Raw genomic sequence first — 17,791 nt, 5'->3', positions numbered from 1 at the left:
GAAAGAAAGGGAAGAGAATACAAGTTGAGGAATTCCCAAGGGAAAGCAGAGGGAAAGGGAAGCATTACAAGCAAACTTTTGGAACCTCATTTTTTGCCTAAGCCAGATGTTTTTGAACGACACAAAACATGACTTGAGAAAAAGTGGCTCTGCCAACCATGGTCATGCGTCACCAGCACAATGCTAATTCCTGTTACAAACAGGGGTACTTGGAAGTTCATCCCAGGATAATCTCGGGGATTCCTTAAGAGTATGTGGCCTATGTTGCATCCAGCTGGCTCTAGATGGTCCAATTCAGATGCATCTGCTTTTCCAGTGGACCATCTAGAACGTACCTTCCTGCTCCCTTCACTCCAGCCAGACTGGCTCAGTGGCCTTAGGTCCTCAGCAGGCCTGAACCTTTTACTATTGGACTTTGCTTGTCATCCTCCCTGCCTGGTATATCTTCCCCAGCAGATTCCTTGTTTTGAATCCTGCTATCTCTGTAATGCAGTTCTAGCCCCATCTCTTCTGTGAAGCTTCTGTGTCCCAATATTCTGGGAACTCCACCTCCTCTGTGTTAGAACATTAAAAGATGGGACCTAGGCTGGGCGCGGTGTCTCACACCTATAATCCCAGCACTTTGGGAGGCTGAGGTGGGTAGATCACCTGAAATCAGGAGTTCGAGACCAGCCTGGCCAATATGGTGAAACCCCATCTCTACTAAAAATACAAAAAATTAGCCGGGTGTGGTGGTAGGTGCCTGTAATCCCAGCTACTCTGGAGGTTGTTTCAGGAGAATCACTTGAACCTGGGAGGCGGAGGTTGCAGTGAGCCAAGATGGTGCCATTGCGCTCCAGCCTGGGCAATAAGAGCAAAACTCCATCTCAAAAACAAACAGACAAAAAAAAAAGATGGGACCTTTACTCTGTCCTGTTCAGTTTCTTTTTATATGGATATGTTCTGACCAACTCTCAAATGCCTGATGGAATGAACTGGGTAATTGGGATGTTAGGCAAGTTATTGAATTTTTTTTTTTTTTTTTTTTTTTTTGCTTAGCTTTCTTGTCTGTAAATTGGGAATAATAATACAACACATTTATAAGATTATAAAGATTTAATGAGTTCCTGTAAGTAAAGTGCTTAATACAGTGCCAGGCACGTAGTAAAAGCTATCTGTGTTATTTATGAGTCTAACTACCTTTGGGACATTGTTGAACCAAACCTTAACTGATGTTAAATATTGTTGCAGAAACAGGACAGAGGCTCCAAAGTATCTTTGTAGGTCTCTTTAACAAACATTGCAGAGCTATCCTGCATTATAAAGTACAACATCCATGAAATGATGTACATATTATATATGCACAGTGTAAAGAATACAAAACAGGCTGGGTGTGGTGGCTCACACCTGTTATCCCAGCACTTTGGGAGGCCAACGCGGGCAGATCACCTGAGGTCAGAAGTTCAAGCCTGGCCAACATGGTGAAACCCCACCTCTACTAAAAATAAAAAATTAGCCAGGTGTGGTGGCACGCGCCTGTAGTCCCAGCTACTCAGGAGGCTGAGACAGGAGAATCGTTTGAACCCGGGAGGCGGAGGTTGCAGAGAGCTGAGACTGAACCACTGCACACCAGCCTGGGTGACAGAGTGAGACTCCATCTCAAAAAAAAAAAAAGAAAGAATACAAAATAAACACCCAAGTACACATGTACATATGCACGCATGCACGCAGGTGCACACATATGCGTTAAGATAGAGAACAGAAGCAGTAAAACTCCAGTGTAATCTACCACAACTGCATTCCCTTCTCACAGCCACCCCACCACCAAATGCAATTCAGACTTTTATGTTACCTGTTTTCATATTTTTCTTTGTAGCATCTCCCCATAAATACTTATTCCCAAACAAACAAAAATATGTATACATATATTAGTTTCACCTGTTTGGAGGGAACGCTATATAAATGGAATCACACTGCATGTGTTTGTTGTGACTTACTTTTTCAGTGTACGTGTGTTTGTTTTCATCTTCCATATTAGTTATAAAGCTGTAGTTTTTTTGTTTTTGTTTTTGTTTTCATTTTTGTTTGAGACAGAGTCTCACTCTGTCGCCCAGGCTGGAGTGCAGTGGTGCGATCTCGGCTCACTGCAACCTCCGCCTCCGAGGTTCAAGCAATTCTCCTGCCTCTGCCTCCTGAATAGCTGGGATTACAGGCACATGCCACCACGCCCTGCTAATTTTTGTATTTTTAGTAGAGACTGGGTTTCACCATGTTGTCCAGGATGGTCTCCATCTCTTGACCTCATGATCCGCCCACCTCGGCCTCCCAAAGTACAGGGATTACAAGTGTGTGCCACTGTGCCCAGCCCCATAAAGCTGTAGTTTATTCATTTTCACTGCTGTATAACATCCCATCCTATGAATGTAACATTGTTTTTCCATTCTACCATTGGGGCATGCATGGGGTTTCTCAGTTTTTACTATCACAAAGCTGCTGTGAACACGTTTGCATGTTTGTCCTGATGCAAGTATGTCAGGGTTTCTCCAGGGAATATACCAGGGTGGAATTGCTATAGGGTTGGGGATGCATATACATTTATCTTTATTAGCAAGTGCTACATTCATGCTGGAAGTCAATTTACGATCTTACCTGGAGGACATGGGCATTCTGGTTTCTCCTCGCCTTCACCAACATTTGGTGCTGTCAGACTTGATTTTTTTTTAAAATTTATTTATTTATTGAGACAGAGTCTTGCTCGGTTGCCCAGGCTGGAGTGCAGTGGTGCGATCTCAGCTCACTGCAAACTCCACCTCCCAGGTTCAAGCAATTCTCCTGCCTCAGCCTCCCAAGTAGCTGGGATTACAGGCGTGTGCCACCACACCCAGCTAATTTTTTGTATTTTTAGTAGAGATGGGGTTTTACCATGTTGACCAGGCTGGTCTTGAACTCCTGACCTCACTGACCTCAGGTGATCTGCCTACTTCGGCCTCCCAAAGTGCTAGGATTACAGGCATGAGCCACCGTGCCCGGCCAGACTTGATTTTTGCCAGTCTGGAACCCACTTTTAGCTTTTGCCAAAATGATGTGTGAGAAGGCATACCTGAGTTTCAATTAAATGCGCAGTTTTTCTGAATACTCATGACATTGAGCATGTGTTTCTATGTTCATGGATTGTTTGTGTATCCTCTTCTGAAAAATGACTGCACCTATCTTTTCTGTTTTTTTTATCTTTTTCTTATTGATTCTTGGGCACTAATTCTTTGTTAGTTATAGATATTGCAAATACCTCACAGTTTGTGACTTATGATATCTTTTGAGAAACGAATTCTTAAATTTTAATATAGTAGAATTTATCCATCTTTTCCTTTATAGTTTATGTTTTTGCGTCTTTTTAATGATACTTTCCCTACCCCAAGGTCAGAAAGATACTCTCTGAAATTTACCCCTAAAGGTTGTAAAATTTTGCCTTTTCCATTTGAGTCCTTAGTCCATTTGGCATTGAACTTTTATGAGTTAGAGAAACTTTGCATTGTTTTCTATATGAATGACCAATGCACTCAGCCTCTTTATCTGTCCTTTCCCCAGGAATCTGTAGTGCCAGGTCTGCCATATATGAGGTTTCTATATATGGAAGACCCATTTCTGGGTTCTCTATGCTGTTCCATTGGTACATTTGTCCATCTGTACACCAACACCACAGTATCTTAATTACTATAATTTTATACCGTAAGTGTTGGAATCTAGAAGGGCAAGCTCCCTCTTGGGTCCCTCCCATTGCACTTCCAAATACATTTTAGAATGGTGCTTTACATTTTTTTATGACTCTTGGACATCCCCAGTGCACGTTATTGCTCTTGTCTTACAGCAAAAAGAATATTCTTAGCTCTCACTCTGAGGCCATAATGTAGGGTGAACACCCATGATTTAATGAAAGCAGTTGAGAGGTTTCAAAGTCAAGACACAACATTGCCTTTCTTGACTAATTGGAGACTATAAACTCGCCTAAAGTCAAACTAAAGACCCTTGCACTAAACGTGGCTCTTGACTCAATAATAGCCTTGGCAGTTCATAAACAAACCTGTTTTGGTCAAACTTTTTGGTTTGACATTTAAAACCTTGTAAACATAATAACTACTTCCTTTCATCCTGACCCAACTTGGCTTCCTCCAAAGCAAATCAAGGTCACAGTGCTATTTTAGGGTACAGTGAAAATTAAGTTTCTTAGGATGCCTTAAATAGCTGAAGTGTAGGCTGAAGCATAAACTGGAATTAAATTAAAAGAGACCACATGTATAAGAGTGCGGAGATCCAGAGAGGGTACTTAACCAGCCCAAGGTCGCACAGTCTGAAAAACTCAAGTCTCTTTGCTCTCTGTTCCACTTTTTTCTATTCTATACTAGGTGTTGGATGACTTTTTTTGGAGAGTAAAAGAGTAAATATCTTAGGTTTTGTGGGCTAAGAGGCAATGTCCTCCCCCTGAAAAGACCAATATTCCTTTTATATCTAAAAATGTAAAGCCATTATTAGCTCAAGGGTCCTGCAAAACCAGAGGGTTGGACTAGATTTCCCTGTAGGCTATAGTTTTCAACCCAGGCTCTAAACCATATGTAAGAGATATATATTTTGTTTCTGCTTTTTTGATGATTAAAAACATACATATAAATGGCCAGGTGCGGTGGCTCACGCCTGTAATCCCAGCACTTTGGGAGGCCGACGTGGGCAGATCACAAGGTCAGGAGATCGAGACCAGTCTGGTCAACATGGTGACACCCCGTGTCTACTAAAAATACAAAAATTAGCCAGGCATGGTGGCAAGTGCCTGTAATCCCAGCTACTCGGGAGGCTGAGGCAGGAGAATGGTGTGAACCCAGAAGACGGACCTTGCAGTGAGCCCAGATCATGCCACTGCACACCAGACTGGGTGACAGAGCAAAACTCTGTCTCAAAAAAAAAAGAAAAAAGAAACGAAAAAGAAAAAACACCATACGTGTAAATAAAATTACAGATCAAATATTACAGTGCATTTTAGGAACCAGCAGAGGTGAAATTGTGTTCCCAGAAACAAACTAATGCTCTATGGTATGCATTTGAGGATTAGTTCTGAAGATAGCTTAAATAAATTGGAGTCCACTTCATTTTATCCTCTACATATTGAAAAGTCTGTTATGCCTCAGGAACTTCTTGGTACTAAATCACAAAATTAAGAATGATCATTGATAAGAAAATTCTCAGTAATTTGATAAAATACAATGTCTGTGTAGAGTCTAAATATGCATTCTGAGGAAACAGGGTTATTTATATATATTATACTTTTTCTCCATTTAAAGATTAAGTCATTGTTGAGTTATTCTTAGAGAGCCTTCAAACCCAAGTATATTATAATTGTGAGAATATCAGACATGCTATTAATTTTTCCTGTGTTCTATATAGAGAAGCCTTCTTTGATGTGAATTTTGTCATTTGTATGTTCTCTGATTTAGATGTGTTGCTTGTATCTTAAACATCACAAATGAAGTTGCATTTTCATAACAGCTTAGCATCATAACCTTTTCTCTATTTTTTGCTTTAAATCCAAATGACTACAGAGTGTGCCCACAGTTGTATCTTTTTACATGTTTTTATTGCTTAAGCCAGAGCCTATTAAAACACTTCACAGGTCCTATTGCTATCTCTGGGTATATTACTGGCTTTCCATTCTTCAAATACCTGTCCATTGTGAATTATAGGCACTAGCTATGTCAAATGAAAACAATTTCAAAGATTTGTGTGTGGAGAACTTGAGAATCACTATCCAGTCCTTTGAAATATGGTCAGCTGGATATTGTTAGCCTCCTTGTCATTTATTTTGTGTCCCATATTTTGAAGAGCCTTCTCATAAACTCCTAGGGCTTGACAGTCTGGGTGTCTGGTTTAAGAACTTTCTTATCACATTATTACCTAAGGGCTGCAAAGGGCACTACTTACCAACTCCACAAAAATGAAAAGTGTTTCTGAAAATATTTGTCTTCAGACTGACTCATTCTTGAATGTCTGAAACGTATATTGGATATTTTTTGGTTTATTTACTTGGCTTAGAATGTGGGATTAAAATGAGAAATTAACATCAACTAAACCTAAAACGTAGACTTTTCTAGCAATGCATTTTTATTTTTCATTTTTGTGGATAGGTTAAGAGCCTACCAGTCTCATCATCATCATTTATTTTTTTTAAATGAGAAGTCATTATCGTTTTTCCCTCATTATGAAATAATGTACAAGCAAAATTTTTAAAGCAATTCAAAAAAGTATAAAGTCAAATAGGAAAATCACCATGATTCCCAGAGTAACCATTTTTAATCATTCTATGTATTTACTTCCAGAATTTCTGTGCATATATAGGTTCTTACCAAAATATGATCATATAAATCTCTCATGTTTTTATGAGTTGCCATCATATTCCACTGTACTGATATGGCACAATATATATAACCACCTCCATATATGCTTGTTGTTTTTATTTTTGTTTTGTTTTGTTTTTTCACAGAGTCTCACTCTGTCGCCCAGGCTGGAGTGTGGTGGCATGATCTTGGCTCACTGCAACCTCCGCCTCCTGGGTTCAAGCAATTCTCTTGCCTCAGCCCCCCGAGTAGCTGGGATTACAGGCGCCCACCACCATGTCAAACTGATTTTTGTATTTTTAGTAGAGACAGGGTTTCACCATGTTGGCCAGGCTGGTGTCAAACTCCTGACCTCAGGTGATCCACCCGCCTCGGCCTCCCAAAGTCTTGGGATTAGAGGGGTGAGCCACTGCGCCGGGCCTATATGCTTGTTTTATGTGCAGATTTATCCTCCCTTGGTTTTTCCTAGCATCATAGGTGCAGGCAGCATATAATAGCCTTAGCTTTCACTAATAGATGTTGGTACTACTCTTTTGATATTAAAAATTTTCCTTAGGATAAAACAAATAAGAGGGTGTTTACATGCCACAACATAGATGAATGTTGAGTTCCTTATGCTAAGTGAAAGAAGCAAGTCACAAAAAGACAAATACTGCACGATTCCATTTGTATTTAGTACCTACAGTAGTCAAATTCATAGAGACAGAATACAGAGTCGTGTTTGTCAGGGACTGGAGGGAGAAGAGAATGAGAGATTGCTGCTTAATAGGTACAATGTTTCAGTTTTACAAGATAAAAAGAATTCTGGAGATTAATTGTGCAACAATGTGAATGTACTTAACACCAATGACCTGCACACTAAAATATGGTTAAGAAGGTAAATTTGGCAAGGTGCATTCTTCCACAATTACATTTTTTAAAATCAGAGGATGTTTAAAATATGACTGTATATATTTTATTGTAAAATGTACTGACTGGGTATATAAACACCACCCTTGCCTATCAATTTCAGTTATCTAGAAGATAAAAAACCAGGACAATACTACAAAGATTCTGCACTTCATTTGTAGTTGAGCCCTCAGACCTTACCGCATCTCTTTATTCTGAATTTATAAGTAATTCAATCAAGCTTTAGTTACTGATTTCTTAATTAGCAGCATAGATTAAACAATTAGAAATACAGAAGAGGTATCAGAGAACTATAGGTAAGGAAGCATCAGTAGAAAGAAAGGAAGGTAGAAAGCTTAATACCACAAAATGAATCTTCCTCCAAAAAAAAGCATACTTAACAATCAAAACCGTATACCATCCTGCAATTAAATGATATAAATGCAAACAAATATCTCTATGTATGCAATAGCATCACTCAACAAATATATCTTAAGTATCAGTTATGTACCAGGAATCCCTTAGGGCCCAAAAGTGTTCACAGTGACAGCCATATTGTTCAGGAAGGGAGGATTATGTCACTTTCAGTCTGTTTACAAGGCAAGAGAGCCTGTAATACAATCACAGATGGTCAGAGTTTGGGTTTTAATGGTAAACTTCAGTTATCTAGAAATTGTACTTCTATAGACTCTCATGTTTCCCAAAATCCTGTGACCAAATGGTATCCTGTTTGATTTAGTGACTGTATTAGTCTATTCTCACACTGCTGATAAAGATATACCCAAAACTGGGTAATTTATAAAGAAAAAGAAGTTTAATGGACTCACAGCTCCACATGGCTGGGGAGGCCTCACAATCATGGCAGATAGTGAAAGGCATGTCTTACATGGTGGCAGACAAGAGAGAATAAGGACCAACCGAAAGGGGTTTTCCCTTATAAAACCATCAGATCTCATGAGACTTATTCACTACCATGAGAACAGTATTGGGGAACCGCCCCATGATTCAATTATCTCCCACTGACTCCCTCCCACGACATATGCGAATTATGGGAGCTACAATTCAAGATGAGATTTGGGTGGGGACACAGCCAAACCATATCAGCGACCTTACCTATCTACATGAACTTGTACCACCTTGCTCCTTTTGTAAGCAAGCAATTTGTAAGCACATTCTTCACCAAGCAGCAGTATGTGCTTGTTAACAGACATATTTTAGCCACAATGTTATCCTGACTGTAGTCCTGTTTTATTTGACTATTTGTACCAATAGCCACAGTTTATAGATTTGGCCTATAGAAAAAGCTGATATTGAGCAGAAAAAAATAATGCATGATGTACCATCACTATAGGATGGGGAGTTTGTTAAAATAAAATCTCTCTCCCTTTCTCCAGGGAAGCTGTAAATTGCAAAATTATCAATATGCCATCTAGCAGTTTATTTATCATGTGAAAATTTGGAAGTAAAATGTGTGGTTTCAGCAACTGAATTCAATAGTAATGATAACTGTTCAAGAAAAATGTGCTCATACAGAATTCTTGGTTACCATCACCTGGGATGGGGCCTAAATATTTTTCTTTGGAGAAGAAGTAATGAAATTTGGAGGCCTTACAGTTAAACATTATTCTGGACATTACTGGTTTTGCTTGTTCTGTTGTACAAAATGCTTCTGCAAACAAGACAGTGCTGGCTCAAGAGCAGAAGATACTCTCAGCATTGCTTTAAGAGTCAGATTCATCCATTAAAATACACATTCAAACTCCATAAGTTAATATACCTTTTGATATACCAGAATAGGCCTGCATATTAACATCACATAATGATGATAGCACAGTTCACAACACTGTGGGTCTCATAGACACTGGCTGCCAAAGCCTTGTTGAAGGACAGCTGCACCATTTTAAAGTCTGCATATATATATATGTAACTATATATAAAATAGCTATATATATATAGCTATTTTAAATTTGCCTTAATAGCTAAACTCCTTTTTAGGGTTTTCCAAATGCGACTGCTCATTTGAAAAAATGTTGTGTGGGCTGGGCGCGGTGGCTCACGCCTGTAATCCCAGCACTTTGGGAGGCTGAGGCGGGCAGATCATGAGGTCAGGAGATGGAGACCATCCTGGCTAACACAGTGAAACCCCATCTCTACTAAAAATACAAAAAATTAGCCGGGCGTGGTGGCGGGCGCCTGTGGTCCCAGCTACTCGGGAGGCTGAGGCAGGAGAATGGAGTGAACCCAGGAGGTGGAGCTTGCAGTGAGCCGAGATTGTGCCGCTGCACTCGAGGCTGGGTGAGAGAGCGAGACTCTGTCTCAAAAAAAAAAAAAAGAAAAAAAATGTCGTGTGAAAATACTGCATTTTTTATTAGGATATGATAATGATTCTAGCTCTGTCTTAGGAAAAACTAATTTAAATGCACTTTTGTTGTTGTTTCTGTAGTCTTCCTTCCAAAACTAACAGTGAAGCAAGCTATCAAGAGGCCTGCTCTGTTGATCCAACTTGAACACTCAAACTCTCCTTTAGCAACAAGAAAAACATATTTTTAATATTAAAAGAAAAGTAAAGCACGTATTAGGAAAGGTGGAAATAGAATCATCTTGGAGACTTATAAAAGATATCTGATGCTTAATGTTTAGAAATCTTGTGACCTGAATTTCAATTGCTTTGCATTCTAAATTATTTTATATTTGTCTATTTGTATTTTGGTTCTAAAAAGCAGAATTAATAAAAATTCTTTTTTCATATCCTTTTGTATTTCTACAAAACAGATGTTGCCATTGTGTGGAATTTCTCATCTTCCAATCTACAATAAAATAGCCTAACATGAAGTCTCTATCCTCAGTCCCATTATTTCTTATTTTTTTAGATGGAGTCTTGCTCTGTCCCCCAGGCTGGAGTGCAATGGCACAATCACAGCTCACTGCAACCTCCGCCTCCCAGGTTCAAGCGATTCTCCCGCCTTGGCCTCCCAAGTAGCTGGGATTACAGGCACGCACCACCACGCCTGGCTAATTTTTTTTTTTTTTTTTTACGTAGAGACGGAGGTTTCTCCATGTTGGTCAGGCTGGTCTTGAACTCCCGAACTCAGGTGATCTGCCAGCCTCAGCCTCCCAAAGTGCTGGGATTTACAGGCATGAGCAACCACGCTGGGCCCCTCAGTCCCATTATTTCTATCCCATCTTTGGCTTTTCCATTTGCTCTGCTACCTGGCTCTTGCACTCACCCTTCTCTTAGAGCTCTTCCCACTTATAACACTACACACTGTGTCAGCGGGGTGGGTTGTTTTTGCAGAGCCAATCCTAAAGACTTTCGTTAATTCCCCCTTGGCTTTCTTGTCTTTCTGCTTCTAAGATTTTATTTACTTGGTATTAGTCATCTGGATGAGAAGAAAAACTCAGTCAATCACCAAAATGTCTAAAATATCCAAACGTTTGTTTTCCCAGAGATGTAGCTTACATTTTCTTATTTATTTTTGTATGACGTCTCACTCCAGCTGTCATTGTATTTACATGCGTATCTCCCCGTAGTCTGTTTTTAGTGCCGTGAAGCACTCTTGTATCCTTGACATTTTCCCAGTTTAATTTTTAATCTTCTTTTGTTGTTTTTACCACAGTTATATATTTTATATAGTTAAATAATTTACACCTATCACCTGTGTTATGTATTTAGTACTCTGTGATTTACTTTTTCACATAGTCAGTATGTATTGAGCATCTTCTGTTTGCAACTGTAACCCCAGTGCTGTCTAGAGGTATCCTGTCCTTTGAGGTTTAAAACTACATAAAATTCCTTGAATACCATCTCGATCTGTAGGAAGCCCAAATTCTGCCCCAAGATTTCTTCACCTTCCCTGGGGCCTGCATTTTCTTGGTAGCTTTTCCTTCTATTTTCTGTACTTGCTGAAGATTTGAATCTTACCCACATCTCAATTTCCACAACGACTCTTCCATTAATGGACCAGAGCTTCTTGTTTAATAAGGCGGTTTTGTGTGTGTGTGTGTGTGTGTGTGTTTCAGAGACAAAGTCTTTTTTTTTTTTTTTTTTTTTTTTGAGGCAGAGTCTTGCTCTGTTACCCAGGCTGGAGTGCAGTGGCACAAGCTCGGCTCACTTCAGCCTCTGCCTCCCAGGTTCACATGATTATCCTGCCTCAGCCTCCCAAGTAGCTGGGATTACAGGTGCCTGCCACCACACCCAGCTAATTTTTATAATTTTATTAGAGACCAGGTTTCTCCATGTTGGCCAGGCTGGCCTCAAACTACTGACCTCAAGTGATCCACCCACCTTGGCCTCCCAAAGTGCTGGGATTGCAGGCGTGAGCCACTGTGCCCACCCAGAGACAGAGTCTTGCTCTACTGCACAGGCTGGAGTGCAGTGGTGGAGCCAACTGCAGCCTCCAACTCCTGGGCTTCAGCAATCCTCCCACCTCAGCCTCTGGAGTAGCTGGACCTACAGGCACTCACCACCATGCATGGCTAATTTATTTTATTTGTTTTTTTTTTTTGTAGAGACAGGGTCTTACTATGTTGCACAGGCTGGTCTCAAATTCCTAGCCTCAAGTGATCCCTACCTCAGTCTCCCAAAGTGCTGGGATTACAGGCATGAGCCACCATGCCTGGCCATAAGGCAATTTTATATGACAAACTGTATTGAAGATTCAGAGATAACACAGGAAATTTCAACTATATTGATAATGTGCTATTTCTGAGCTGGGTGGTAGCTGAAGGGGTATTTGTTACATTATTCTTGATACCTTTCCATATATATGGAGAATAGTTTAAAATTTTTATGTGTCAGTGGAGAGTCCTATAACTCAGAATGAATAACAATTTTATCTTCATGCTATCAGAAAAGATGTCAGATGCTCTGAGGAGCTGGGTGCTTTTGTCCAATGAGTTGTAGAGAGATGTTATTGCTGGAATTTTTATTAAGCACATTTCAAAGCCATCACCCCTCTTTGTTTTACCTTGTTCAGCACAAAGGAATTATCAACACCTGTACATATCATGAAATTACCATTGCAGTGGTCTCATCTTCTTCTTGACCTCTGTCACTGGTTCCCCTGCAAGACAGTACTCTTGATCTTGACATTAACCATCACAGAAGCACCCTCCTGTCTTTCCATCTTTGTCCCTAGGACTCCAAACCGCATAATCCTTTCACCTCACTGGTACCCACAATTCCTTTATCCATTGCTTTGTCACTGTCTTCGTGCTCCTGGAGTCTCCTCTCTTCCCTCATTGATGACCTTTATTTCATGGTCAAGGAGCCATCATGACCACTTTTTTTTTTTTTTTTTTTTTTTTGCATTCATCCTCAGCTCTCTTGCTTGATCAAATCCATCTGAAAAAACCACAAATCTGCTTAAATCCCACTGTGTCTATGCAGCCCAGTCGCTGCCTCCCCTCCTTCCTTCAAGTCTTTATTCCAAAAGTCACCTCCTCAGGTGAGCCCTTTCGTGGCCACATTATCTAAACGTTTACAACCCACCCCTGACATTTCATTTCTTTCTTTCCTGTATTCATTTTTCTTGGCAATTATAATTAGTTAACATGTGTGTATTATACATATATTATATATTTATCTTATCTATTGTTTTCTTCCCCCTGTTAGAACATAAGCTACTGTGTCCCCTGTATCTAGAATAGTGCCTGGTGCAACAGTACATAATAAATGTTGTTTGAATGAATGAATAGATGATACCACTTCTAGATTTGAATATAAATTTGAAGTTGGACATTAGGAAAAAAAAGTGACTGAGGGAAAATGGCTTTGAGAGTGAGAAAACCTCCCATCCTGTCATTGAGCACAGCAGCTCATTTAACTCAGCATCCTTGTGTTTAAAAGGCTCCTTACGCCAGGTGCAGTGGTGCACCTAAGTAGCTTGTAGTCCCACCTACTTAGGAGGCTGAGGTGGGAGGATTGCTCGAGCCCAGGAGTTTGAGACCAGCCTGGGCAACATAAGGTGACACTGTCTCAAATAATAATAATAATAATCATCATCATCATCATCATCATCATCTCCTTAAGCACCTTTGACACGCACTGCCCAATCTCGCTCCTGCAGTCCTTCAGCCCCCTGCACCTGAGCTTGCTATCGTTCAAGCTTCCTTGCACATTTTCCTTTTCTGGCATTGTTTCTGTTCTGCCTGATTCATGTTCATTTTATACATAGTGAAAGTTATACATTTCTTGGCCTGTTCTCAGGTCAACACCCAGCTGCAGGCTTTGTCCAGAGGATGTCCTGTTATCATCAAATGGGCCCATGAAGTCACGGGAGGCAGCTAAGAGGACACTTTCCTCTCCCTGACACTGTGAACTAGTCCCCCCTCCTAGCAATGTAGAGATGAGTAAGATGTGGCTTCCCATGAGAAACTTCGTGGGGTGGTGGAGAAGGCATGTAAACAAATAATTACAGTGCAGTTAGGTATGTGTTATAAGTCAGGTATGCACAAAACAAATGAGGGAGCAACTAACCACCTTGCGGGTTGAGGGAGGTAGTCTTCCAAGAGAGGTAACCTTTGAACTGCTCTGGAATCAGCAAAACTCAGCCAAGCAAGGTCAGAGGCAGTGAGAAGTGGGCATGTCAGGCCAAACAACCATGTGGAAAAGCACAGGAATCTGAAAGAAAGCAGAGGGTCTCAGTGGGCAGGAATCACACCGGCAGCCCCATGAGGGCCAGTGGCCTCTCTGCTAGGGATATAGGGGACACAGAATACAGACAGCCTCCTACACCATGCCCAGGAGTTCAGACTCAGCACTGACGTCCAGGTCTAAATACTTGTAATCAACCAAGTGACATCATTGCGGAATTTATTTAGGATTGATCATTAATCTCAACTATCCTATATTTTTACAAATAACTTCTGTTTTATTTCATAAATATCAAAGAGATTGGTATAAAAGTTCTGGGGATGAATCTTAGTTCCTTTTTAGTACTTGATATGCTAAGGAAGTTCTGAGTGTGGTCTGGGGAACCCCTGAAACTGAGCCCCCTGGGCTGCTTGTTTTAAGTACTGATTCTAGGCCTCAGACCTGCTCACTGAGGATGGGATCTCGAGGGAAAAATAAGGTTACTAAAGACTTCAAATAATCATATACATGAAAAGTTGAGAACCACCGTCCTAAGGTTCTGTTGGAATATCATGAAACTATACGGAGATAGTTTTCTTAATCACAATTTGATGTGAACTGATACTATCAAGGAAGTGTGTTACTCATAACAAATGGGGAAAAAATATCCCAAACATTTACATCATATACTTTAGAAGGCAAATTCAGGCCAGGCACAGTGGCTCATGCCTATAATCCCAGCACTTCGGGAGGCCAAGGTGGGCGGATCACCTGAGGTCAGGAGTTCGAGACCAGCCTGGCCAACATGGTGAGACCCCCGACTCTATTAAAAATACAAAAGAAAAATTATCTGGGCATGGTTGTAATCCCAGCTACTTGGGAAACTGTGGCAGGAGAATCTCTTGAACCTGGAAGGTGGAGGTTCCAGTGAGCCGAGATCATGCCACTGCACGCCAGCCTGGGTGACAGAATGAGACTCTGTCTCAAATAAATAAATAAACAAATAAATAAAGCAAGCAAATTCTGGTATCAGATTTTCTCCTTATCCTTTACAGAGAGTTATAGTCATGATTTATCTCACTTATATCCAGCCCCAATCAAAGTATTAATTAGATAGTGTCTATTGTCCTCCACTTATAGGGAGAAGATGTTTTGCATAGCAGCGAGCAACTAAGCCAGGAATGAATTCAGCCCTAAGGAGTTACTCTTCTCCATAGCGAGCTCCTCCAAGACAAAGCCCTCAGGTGTGGGCTCTGATACTCCAAGCAGGCCAGACTGCTGGGCAGAAAAGTCAACATGCAGCAGAGCCTCTGTGCTTTGAAGTTTGCACACAATCGCCCCAAAAGCAGTCAGCTCATCTGTCCAAGGGAAAATTAGAAGTTCCAGATTCCAAATAAGATCTGGACTGACCTTGGAGTAATGAGTATGAGACAGATGAACTTTAAGGCGTTTATGATCTTAATATTCTATTACTTATAACAATGGAGAGTGTAGCTCTCCCACCATCAGCCAGTGGAAGCGTAGGTGACCTCTGGGTTTTCCCTGTGTCTGCAGATAACTGTCAACTCTAAGCTTTCTTCATCAAATGTCTCAACCATTGTTCTTTAAAATTTTCCTATGTTTATTCTGACTTTGCTTTTTTCTACCAGGAAGTAAAAACTAAGCTAGTAGTTTCCCAAACTGAAAAAACAAACAAACGAAACATTACTTAAAATGAATGCTGCTGGGCATGATGGCTTATGCCTGTAATCCCAGTACTTTGGGAGGCCAAGGCGGGTGGATCACCTGAGGTCAGGAGTTCAAGACCAGCTTGTCCAACATGGTGAAACCCTGTCTCTACTAAAAATATAAAAAATTAGCCAGGTGGGGTGGCGGCGGGTGCTTGTAATCCCAGCTAGTCAGGAGGCTGAAGCAGGAGAATCACTTGAACCCGGGAGGCGGAGGTTGCAGTGAGCCAAGGTCATGCCATTGCACTCCAGCCTGGGCAACAAAAGTGGAAACTCCATCTCAAAGAAAAAAAAAATGAATGATTATAGTTTGAGAAAACAGTAAATTATAGGACTTTAAATTTCTATTTTTGAGATGAACTGTCTTTTTATTGCTCTGAATGAATTTTCTTTTTTGTTGTTAATTTTTATTTTTAGAAAAAGTAATCTAGTTTTATTTTGTTTTTGTTTTTGTTTTTGACAGGGTTTCACTCTGTCACCCAGGCTGGAGTGCTGTGGCACGATTACGGCCCACTGTGGCCTCAACCTCCTGAGCTCCAGCGATCCTCCCGCCTCAGCGTCCTAAGTAGCTGGAACTACAGGCTTGCGCCACCACACCCAGCTAATTTCTTTATAGAGACGGGGTCCCACTATGTTGCCCTGGCTGGTCTCCAACTCCTGGGCTCAAGTAATCCTCCCACCTTGGCCTCCCAAAATGCTAGGATAACAGGTGTGAGCCACCTGGCCTAAACTTTGGTTTTGTAAATAACATTTTCAAAGATTTTTTTTTAAGGGTCCTACGAATAGACAAACCAGGCACATGACCTAAGAAGTCCCATCCACCCTAACGTGCGTCCCCACCTGCCAGCCTGCAGCTCGAATTTTCCATCACTTGTGGCACTGGTGGCAGCTTTCTGTCTTTTTTATTTGTTTGTTTTAAGAGGTAATGTTTTCTGAAAAATGTGTCAGTTCCCAGGCGGATTTTAAAAAATTAACCCATTAGCATCATGTCTCTCGATAAGATTAGCTTATTTTCACCTCTCAGACGGAAGACCCTGCAGCAGCAGGTGACAAAGCAAAGAGTGACCAACAAGAGAGAGTGGAGGTGGTTGTGGCTAATTTAGTGCTTCCCAGGGCAGGGTTGCACTAGGCCAAAGCAAATGAGAAAAATAAGAACAAGGTAGAAATTTTTTTTTTTTTTTATCAAGTAAAACAGGAGCTTTTTATCAAGTTCTCATTTTAAGGGAACGTAAGGAAACATCTTTTTTTTTTTTTTTTTTGAGACAGACCTCGCCCTGTCTCCCAGACTGGAGTGCAGTGGTGTAATCTCTGCTCACTGCAACCTCCACCTCCCAGGTTGAAGCGATTCTCTTACCTTAGCCGCCCGAGTAGCTGGGACTATAAGCACACTCCACCACGCCCGGCTAACTTTTGTATTTTTAGTAGAGATGGGGTTTCACCATGTTGGCCAGGGTGGTCTTGAACTCCTGACTTCAAGTAATCCACCCCCCTCGGCTTCCCAAAGTACTGGGATTACAGGCGTGAGCCACCATGCCCAGCCAGGAACCTCTTTTATTCTCTGGGCATTTTACTTGCTTTATGGTATCTTAATTTTTCTCTGGAATATGAGGAGAGTATATGAGAGGTCTGCTGTGGTTTGGGGGGTGGGAGATTGTGTTGGTTTGTGTTTGGAGGTGGCCATTGCTCTTATATTGAAAAATATAACTAAGACAGTCCTCTGTTTGTCTTCCTTTTAAGACATATTTATTTTACTGCCCTGTGAAGTTCAAAATATGAAGAACTTTTGGACTAGAGGATCTGCTGGGTTCTTCCAGTCCCCAAATTGTATTATCTGTGTCCCCCAAGCCCTGGACAGAAGCACAGTGGGAGAAGGGGAGGCACATGGGGGTGGGGGGACAGAAAGAAGAGAGAGGTCCTAGTCTGCCATTCCAAGGTAGAAGACCATCTCTCACTGGAACTCACAGCTGATCTCTTCTTTAAGTTTCTATCTTAATGTTTGTGGGGTTTTTTTGTTGGTTTTTTGTTTTTTTTTTAGATAGAGTCTTGCTCTGTTGCCCAGGCTGGAGTACAGTGGTGCAATCTCTGCTTACTGCAGTCTTCGCCTACTAGGTTCAAGCAATTCTCCTGCCTCAGCCACCCAAGTAGCTGGGATTACAGGCACTCAACAACATGCGAAACTAATTTTTGTATTTTTAGTAAAGACGGGGTTTCCCCCAGTTGGCCAGGCTGGCCTTGAACTCCTGACC

The 17,791-nt window shown here is 41.0% G+C and overlaps 1 protein-coding gene and 1 long non-coding RNA gene across 2 annotated transcripts in view; one reads left to right on the top strand and one right to left on the bottom strand.

Annotated features, from left to right (window-relative positions):
- COL4A3 (collagen type IV alpha 3 chain) overlaps window positions 1–17,791 on the top strand; it is a 127,387-nt gene that overhangs the window by 21,142 nt on the left and 88,454 nt on the right. The gene's annotated exons all lie outside the window — the stretch shown is intronic.
- The window catches only part of LOC131383300 (uncharacterized), a 37,424-nt gene continuing 33,138 nt past the window's right edge, over window positions 13,506–17,791 (bottom strand). Inside the window, exons 4-5 of the long non-coding RNA XR_009213234.1 lie at window positions 13,726–13,866; window positions 13,506–13,620 (exon numbers count right to left, since the gene is read on the bottom strand). This is a non-coding gene — a long non-coding RNA (uncharacterized LOC131383300). The remainder of the gene's footprint in view (window positions 13,621–13,725; window positions 13,867–17,791) is intronic.

This window comes from Hylobates moloch, unplaced genomic scaffold (assembly GCF_009828535.3).
Source record: "Hylobates moloch isolate HMO894 unplaced genomic scaffold, HMol_V3 SCAFFOLD_1, whole genome shotgun sequence".
Lineage (NCBI taxonomy): Eukaryota > Metazoa > Chordata > Mammalia > Primates > Hylobatidae > Hylobates > Hylobates moloch.
Note: the sequence above shows the minus strand (reverse complement) of the source record. Positions and strands in the feature narration are given on the sequence as shown.